Source organism: Musa acuminata, chromosome BXJ1-4 (assembly GCF_036884655.1).
Source record: "Musa acuminata AAA Group cultivar baxijiao chromosome BXJ1-4, Cavendish_Baxijiao_AAA, whole genome shotgun sequence".
NCBI lineage: Eukaryota > Viridiplantae > Streptophyta > Magnoliopsida > Zingiberales > Musaceae > Musa > Musa acuminata.
The window spans coordinates 26,151,801-26,161,271 of NC_088330.1; positions in this window are offsets into that span (position 1 = coordinate 26,151,801).

A 9,471-nucleotide genomic window follows, 5' to 3' on the forward strand; every position below is an offset into this window, starting at 1 on the left:
ACTATTTGTGAACGAATGTGTTGTGGCTCGTTGGTCAACACGGCCTGGTCCACGAGTCGATGTCGAGAGTGTCCCGTCGGTGAGCTGGATGCCGAAACGTCGACCGGCCCTCGGTGTCGGGTTCTTGGTCAACGCTTCTCAACCTAGGAGCTAAACAGTCGATGGCTCGCCTACGAGGTCGTTGGTCGGCGGCTTTCGAGGTTGGGGTGCCCGTGAATCATGGGTGGCCGCTTTCCTACAGAAAAAGGCCTTCGCCGGGTGATCCCCGGTCGTGGACCCTCCGACGAGCAAGTTAGTTGAATGTTTTTTTCTTTTCTCCCCCCTTTTGGGTATTCACGAAGGGTTCTTATATTATGGCATGAGGGTGGGTCATACTCGGTTCGAGGTGATGGATGTGTCGGACAGTGTCTCAGCACGCATGGGCTCTGACCTTGCGTGCGAGGGTGGTGACGTCCTGGATTTATCGGAATGAGGCGTGTGGGATGTCATGGCGTGTGACATTTTGGTATGGATTCTAACTTTGCGTGTGGGATGTGGTGACGTGCCTTGGGTCCATAAGTTGTCATATCACTATGAACTTGCACAACTCTGTCCTTGATTCCAACTTATCGGGATTGTGTCTTTTAACGTGGGCAGGGTAGCCCCAAATCTTAACAACCTTAAGATCAGGCTTCTTCCCTTTCTATATCTCATATGGTGTAGACACTACCGACTTAGTTGGAATTCTGTTCAGAAGGTAAGCTACGGTTTCTAGGGTATATCCTTAGAATGAGATGGGTAGGTCAGCGAAACTCATCATGGACCGTACCATGTCTAATAGCGTACGATTTCTCCTTTCAGAGGCACCATTGAGCTAAGGTGTATAAGGAGGTGTCCATTGGGATAATATCCCATGGTCCTTGACGAACTAAGTAAACTCTGTACTTAAGTACTCACCTCCTCGATATGATCGAAGAGTCATGATACTCTTTCCAGTCTGGTTCTCTATTTCATTCTTATACTCTCTAAATTTCTCAAAGGCCTCGGACATGTACTTCATTAAGTACATAAATCCATACATAGAGAAATCATCAATAAAGGTAATGAAGTAGGAGTAACCACCAATGGCATGAGTTGACATGGGTCCATATACATCATCACTATGTATGAGTTCCAACAACTAAGTGGCTCTCTCTACAGTTCCACTAAATAGAGAGTTGGTCAGTTTTCCATGAAGGTAAGGCTCGCAAGTTGTATATGATTCATAGTCGAATAGATCTAGATATCTATCCTTTAGCACCTTTTGAATCCTTCCCTTATGGACGTGACTTAGCCTACAATACCACAAGTATGCACTGTTCACCTCATCTTGTTTCCTCTTAAACACACTTATCATAATATATGGAGTAGTGTCTAGCATAAACAAACCATTATGTAATGTTCCTTTCTCCAATCTCATCGGCTTTGCTATAATCTACAATAAATTGCAGATGTGATAAGCAATGCCGGTATCTAATACCAGTGCAATATCATAAGAGTCTGACAAATGGAGACTGATCATTAATGTACCTGAATCAATCTTCTCCAAGCTTTTGTTTTGCCTTCTCTGCAAGATACTCTTTACAGTTCCTATTCTAGTGCCCATCTTTGCCACAGTGGAAGCACTGACCTTTGTCCTTTGCCGAGTCTTTTTTAGCAACCTTTGCTTTACCTAGTTTGCCCTTGCCCTTGCCCTTCTTAAGGGACTTTTTTGCTTTTCTTTTTTTTCTGGTCTCACCAGTGTAGAGAACTGGCTTCTCCTTTTTTATAGTGCTCTCTACCTCCCTCAACATATTGAGGAGCTATGGGAGAGTCACCTCAAGCTTGTTCATATTAAAATTAATTATAAACTATGAAAAGGAATCTAGTAGGGATTGAAGCACAATATCCACACATAAGTTACCCTATAGGACCATTCCTAGACCTGTGAGTTTCTCTATCCACTCAATCATCTTTAGGACATGGTTCTGAACTGGTGTCCCCTCAGTCATCCTAGCGCCGAAGAGGCTCTTTGGATATCTCATATCGCTGAGTCCTTCCATGTACCTTAAACAATTTACGGACATGTAGGAGAATGAATCTGGCATCTATCTTTTCATGTTGTCTCTGTAACTCAGGAGTCATAGAGCTTAACATGTAACACTGAGCAAGAGTGGAGTCATCAATGTACTTCACGTAGCAAGCGATCTCATCCTCGCTTGCCCCTTCCTCAAGCATAGGCATCACTGTATCAAGGACGTATGCGATTTTCTCCACCGTGAGAACAATTCTCAAGTTACAGAGCCAATCCAATTAGTGAGGTGGTTGACATCAAGCATGCCATGTAAGGGATTTGAATGCGATATTTTCTAAAAATAAAGATACAGCATAAATGAATAATATGCAGATTTTATAAAAAATAAACAATCAAAATATGGACTTCTATCTTCAAATGCTCCTACTATTTTACTAGCGAGTCACGCGACACCCTCAACACATGAAACGGAAGTCTCCGACAGACTTGTAGTGGGGATCAGGATCCAATCAGCGTCTTAGTGTAACCTCGAGGGACTTGACCAATCACACTAAGCCCAAAAGGTATGCAACTCTTGCCAATCACAACTCTTGGTGATTCCCGTCCTGTTCAGCCTTCGAATCACCATGGTCTCGAGGGACTTGGCCAACCATGATGCTCGGTTAAGTCAACACCATCGTTACAAGATAAGTCTGATTCGATGATATACCCTCGAGGGACTCGACCAAGTATATCATGCCCTCAAGTCACCGGTGACATCTCTATATCATAAGCAAGATAGTGAATCACGATATAGGTAAGCCTCGAGGGACTCGACCAACTCAACAAACACCGGGAATCGGTCCCTACCTATAACGATGAAAGGCCACGTGGGTCAATCTAATTGCCTCACGTTTACCGACTTAATATTATCGAGAGAGAGATTTCTATGATTTGGTCTCCTAATATGATATGTCACACATATACATATTTAATACATATCTATATTGCATGCAAATATATATACATATCTAGTAGGTGTATAAGCAATCACACCAGATTATCATGGACCACAGCCTAATGTGATCAGGTCCGAGCCAATAGGCCTAATCACTCACATCAAGATCTATATGTGCAACGGTGCATCTCCATGTCCTCTGATAGTCTATCTCGTCCTTATTGGTTTTGTCGACATCTCGATGCATCGCGATCATTCATCTCTATTGAATCTCGTATTTTGATGATGAAACCACTTGATATATGTTTATGATTTAATTTGCATTTTGAGTGACGCGGGATGCTTTGATCAGGATGAGACAATTAAAGCAGGAAAATCATGTTGTGCTAGAGGAACATGTCAAAAGATTGGACGTCGGGCCGGTGGATCGGTCGACATATCGACAGAAGGCTTCGAGCCGTGGACTCGGGCATCGGGCCAAGAAGAGCGAGTATTGTGCCAAGGATATTGGAGTTGCGGAGTCAACTGGCCGATTGGGCAATAGGCCGCAGGAGAGGACGATGCGCCGAAGAATCGGATGAAGCATCGAGGGACCAATAACATGTCGGACAACTTGGTTAATTGCTTAGGATTAATTGTCTCGATCAAAGTTTTGTTTTACATGTGCATGATTAACTACGATGGAAGTAAGACATACAGCAGGAGTTGCGCTAAAGTCAAGACTATGATCACGTTGGGAGTTCGAGAGTTCGACGGAAGTCCGGACGGTCGTCGGAGGTTCTACGAGAACAAATCCGAGAAGTCCAGGAGCTTGCCAAAGAAGCTCATCGGAACTCGCCAAGTGGATCATCGCAAGTCCAGGAGTTTGCCGGAAGCTGTATGAGCATCATGGAGGGTTCATCGGATGATCGACGGAAGTTTGCTGGAAGCTCGCCGGAAGAAGCGATTGACGCACCGGAGCAAGTTGCAGTAAATGTTTTAAGAAATATCGTAGTTAGCATGTAGATTAAGTTAGGAATGGGAGGTGATCCCATTAACTTAATCTGGGGGCAATTGGGCCCTTGACAGACCTAAATTGGGCTGAATGAGATCACCTCCCATTCGGACCAGAATTCCTGCCAGGCGATGGCACCGCCAGGGTCGACGGTGGCACCGCCCAGGAGATGGTCTCCCAGGAAAGCTGGGCAGTGCAACCGCCCAGGTCAGGCGATGGCACCGCTTGGGCTTTGCGAGACTAGGCGGTGCAACCGCCCCAGGCAGGCAGTGGCACCGCTTGGGCTCAATCTCTGAGCAAGACTAGGCGGTGCAACCGCCCTTGACAGGCGATGGAGCCACTTGAGCTCGGTCTCCGAGCTTTGCCAGGCGGTGCAACCGCCCCTGTCAGGCGGTGGCACCGTCCAGGGGCTCAGTCTCCGAGCTACCAGGCGGTTGTATCGCCCCAGTCAGGAGGTGGTACCGCTAGGACCCCGAAATTCTGAGAGATGACAGTTTTGAGCTCCAAATTCAAACTGGTTTGGGGCCTATAAATGTTAGGATCGAGAGCACTAAGAGGGGGGGGGGTGAATTAGTGCAGCGGAAATCTTACAGCGATTTAAAACCAAAAGCTGCGTTCGTTCAATAAAAACTATTATGATGCAAAAACTAATTCTCAGTTTGTATCTAAGTACAGTTTGCGTCTAAGCGCAGATTGCGTCTAAGCGCAGTTTGCGTCTAAACACAGTTTGCGTCTAAGCGCAGTTTGCGTCTAAGCGCAGTTTGCGTCTAAACGCAGATTGACGTCTAAACGCAGTTTTACGTCTAAACGCAGATTTACGTCTAAACGCAGTTTTACGTCTAAACGTAGTTTTACGCCTAAACTCAGTTTACGTCTAAAACGTCTAAACACAGTTTGGACAGTTTTACGTCTAAACGCAATTTTACGTCTAAACGTAGATTTACGTCTAAACGCAGTTTTACGTCTAAACGCAGATTTACGTCCAAACTCAGTTTACGTCTAAAACGTCTAAACACAGTTTGAGCAGTTTTATGTCTAAATGCAATTTTACGTCTAGATGCAGTTTCAAAGGGAGCTGAACTTTAGAAACTGGTTCGTAAGAACGCATAAGACAGTTTTGCAGAATCAAGGCGTAAACGTAAACTGCAATGTAAATATCGTACGAAAACACTGGTTTACGTCTGAAAATAGATTCGGATAGATCGGCACTTAAAGACTCGTTCGTGAAGGCGTAGAAGACAGTTTTGCAGAATTAAAACGTAAGCGTAAACTGTAATGTACGAAAACACCGATTTACGTCTGAATGCAGATTCAGAAAGAACAGCACTTAGAACTTGTTCGTAAAAGTGCAGAGAACAGTAGTAAGGAAGGAGGTTTGCAGTAAGGATAAAGTGCTAAAAAATAAACGCAAACCAGAGATTTAGAGTGGTTCGGTCAGTCTTGACCTACTCCACTTTTTGCTTCCTCCACCGACGAGGTCACCGACGTCAACTAGGGGCCTTCCTTCAATAGGCGAAGGCCAAACTGCCCTTTTACAGTTTCTCTCCTTTTGACAGGCTCAGGAGACAACCTTTACAGACCTTTCTCTCCTCACTTTACAACTGAAAACTTGAAGAATAGAAGGAGGAGACTTAAAGGCTTTACAACACTTTTGAGCTCTTAGAATCACAGAAAAGATCAAGATTTCGGTGTAGGTCTGTATCTTTTCAGTGCTGAATGGGTGGGGAATTTATAGGCCCCAACCCAATTCAAATTTGGAGCTCAAAACAATCAAATCCCGGAATTCTGGGATCAGGCGGTTGCACCTCTTGACTGGAGAGGTTGCACCGCTTGGCAGAGCTCGAAGACCGAGCTCAGGCGGTGCCACCTCTCTGCCAGGGAGGTTGCACCGCCCAGTCTTGCTCGAAGACTAAGCTCAGGCGGTGCCACCTCTCTGTCAGGGAGGTTGCACCGCCCAGTCTAGCTCGAAGACTGAGCTCAGGCGGTGCCACCTCCTGGCCTGGGCGGTTGCACCTCCTGGTGCAATCAGGGTTCGAATGGTTCATTCCATTCGGCCCAATTTCAGTCTTTCAGGGGCCCAATTGCCCCAAGATTAAGCCAATGGGATCACCTCCCATTTTCCAACTTAGTCAACGTGCTAACTATGATTAAATCTAAGACAATTTCTGCAGCTTTGCTTTGGTGTGTCAATCGCTCCTTCCGGCGAGTTTCCGGCGAACTTCCGTCGATCATCCGATGAACCCTCGATGATGCTCCTGCGGACTTCCGGCAAACTCCTGGACTTTGCGACGATCCACTTGGCAAGTTCCGACGAGCTTCGCTTGGCAAGCTTCTGGACTTCTCGGATCTATTCTCGCAGAACCTCCGACGACCGTCCGAACTTCCGTCGAACTCTCGAACTCCCAACGTGATCATGAACTTGACTCCGGCGCAACTCCTGCTGCTTGTCTATCTTTCATCGTAGTTAATCCTGCACACTTATCTCAACACATAGATTAGACAACAAATGACAATTGACTTCATCATCAAAATTCGAGATTCAACAATCTCCCCCTTTTTGATGATGACAATCAATTGATAATGGAGTTATCCTTAACTCCCCCTGTCTATATGCCATCGTTGAGATAAGTCAACCTTGAATTCAAGACTTAAGAATTCAAGTGACGTATTGATAAGTTAGATCAGTTAAACTTATCAATACTCCCATCATGATACTCATCATGATATATCTCTTCAAAGATGATGTCAGGGCTTGACATACATCATCAAGTTTGTATGATTGTGTTTGTAACTATTCATCATGTAGTTTGAACATTATCATATAAAGCTGTGAAACACTATTACATGATGCACACATTTGAAATATTCTAGCAAGTTTTGCATTTTCTTCACATGATAAGATATCAACTCAGGGCATAATGCAAACTTTAGCACATGTTCATATATCTCTTGGTGATGCAAGGATGGCATAATCATAGCAGTGTTTATAGCATCATTCATAGTATTTCTAATCATGGCAGTGTTTATCAATTCATATATATCTCCCCCTTTGTCATCAACAAAAAGCATAGTAATCATGATACCAGAAAATAATAATAGCAAGCTTATAGAGGAATTTTACATAGATTGCTTTAAATACTTCTTCCCCTTTGTGTTATAATCCATTGTCTATGTAAAGATTTTGCAGGATGGAATACATACACATGAATCACTTCATCAAATCTATTTCAGAAACTCATTTTTTATGAAAGTGTACGAGAAAATCTGTTTCATAAATAAGATGCATTCGGACAAGATTTTGTTGCAGATTTTCACATATAATCATGGAAATCAAGTGATTTGATCATACAATATAGTCCGAAAAAAAATAAAAAATGATTTTAACAAATTTATCTGTTCGGACACATCAACATTCCTAGTTCTCTTCTTATAAAATCAAATTGTTCTTCACTTAGAGGTTTTGTAAAAATATCAGCTAGTTGATATTTCGTATCAATGAACTCTATGATTATATCATGATTCGCAACATGATCTCGTATAAAGTGATGTCTGATATCAATATGTTTTGTTCTTGAGTGTTGTATAGGATTCTTTGTTAAGCATATTGCACTTGTGTTATCACATTTAATTGGAATATTTTTGAGATGAACTTTATAATCTTCTAAGGTATTTTTCATCCATACAACTTGTGCACAGCATGCACTTGCTGCAATATATTCAGCTTCGGTTGTTGATAGTGCAACCGAGTTTTGTTTCTTAGATGACCAGGAAACAAGGGCATGTCCTAAAAATTGACATGATCCTGATGTGCTTTTTCTATCTAGTCTACAGCCAGCGAAGTCCGCATCAGCATAAGCTGTTAACTCAAAATTTTCTGATTTTGGGTACCATAATCCTAGATTTGTGGTTCCATTAAGATATCTAAGTATTTTTTTAACTGCTTTGAGATGAGATATCTTAGGGTTTGATTGAAATCTAGCACAAAGTCCTACACTGAACATGATGTCTGGTCTGGTGGCAGTGAGGTAAAGTAAACTTCCTATCATACCCCTATAAGTTTTTTGATCAAAGCTTTCTCCACTTTCATCAATTTCTAACTTAGTGGAGGTGTTCATAGGAGTGTTACTAGCCTTTGAGTTGTTCATATTAAACCTTTTTAATAAATTCATGGCATATTTAGTTTGACTAATAAAGATGTCATTGCTTAGTTGTTTGATTTGTAAACCTAAGAAGAATGTTAATTCTCCCATTAAGCTCATTTCGAATTCAAGACTCATAGTTTTAGCAAAAGATTCACAAAGAGATTCATTTGTAGAGCCAAAGATGATATCATCAACATAAATCTGAACAATGAGAAAATTATTTTCAAAATTCTTGATAAACAATGTAGTATCAACCTTGCCTTTTATGAAATTATTTTCAATGAGAAAAGAACTAAGTCTCTCATACCAAGCCCTTGGGGCTTGTTTTAAACCATAGAGAGCTTTAGTTAATCTAAACACATGATTAGGGAGGCTATTATTCTCAAATCCAGGAGGATGTTCAACATAAACTTCTTCGGAAATAAAACCATTTAGAAAAGCGCTTTTAACATCCATTTGAAATAACTTAAAATTATTACAACTAGCGTAGGCAAGGAGCATCCTTATGGCTTCCAATCGAGCCATAGGTGCGAAGGTTTCTTCGTAATCGATACCTTCTTCTTGGTTGAAACCTTTGGCCACTAATCTAGCCTTGTTTCTAACCACGATACCATTTTCATCTTGCTTGTTTCTAAAGACCCATTTAGTACCAATAACTAAATGGTCATTTGGCCTAGGAACAAGCGTCAACACCTCATTTCTCTCAAATTGATTCAATTCATCTTGCATTGCGATAATCCATGAATCATCTTTCATGGCTTCATCAACACATTTGGGTTCAATTTGCGAGAGAAAGGCGGCGTTGGCACAAAAATTTTTAAAAGAAGATCGTGTTTGAACCCCCTTTGATGTGTCTCCTAGGATTAGCTCCTTAGGATAAGCATCTACATACTTCCATTCCTTGGGTAAGGAAATCTGGGAAGTGGATGCATCTAATTTGCTAGTTGGAGACGGGGTTTCGTTTAAATTCAAGGAATCAAAATTAACATCATCATCAAGATCATTTTTCTTAATTTCTGAAATCTCATTGAAAACAACATGGATAGATTCTTCAATAATTAAGGTTCTTTTATTGAAAATACGAAAAGCTTTAGAAACCGAAGAATAACCAAGAAAGATTCCTTCATCAGATTTAGCATCGAATTTTCCTAAGTTATCCTTTTCATTCAAGATAAAACACTTACACCCAAAGACTTTAAAATATGAGACATTGGGTTTTTTGTTATTCCATAACTCATAAGGAGTTTTGGTGAGTAAGGGTCTTACTAGAACTCTATTCAAAATATAGCATGCAGTGTTTACAGCTTCGGCCCAAAAATATTTGGGTAGGCTATGTTCATTCAACATGGTTCTTGCCATTTCTTGC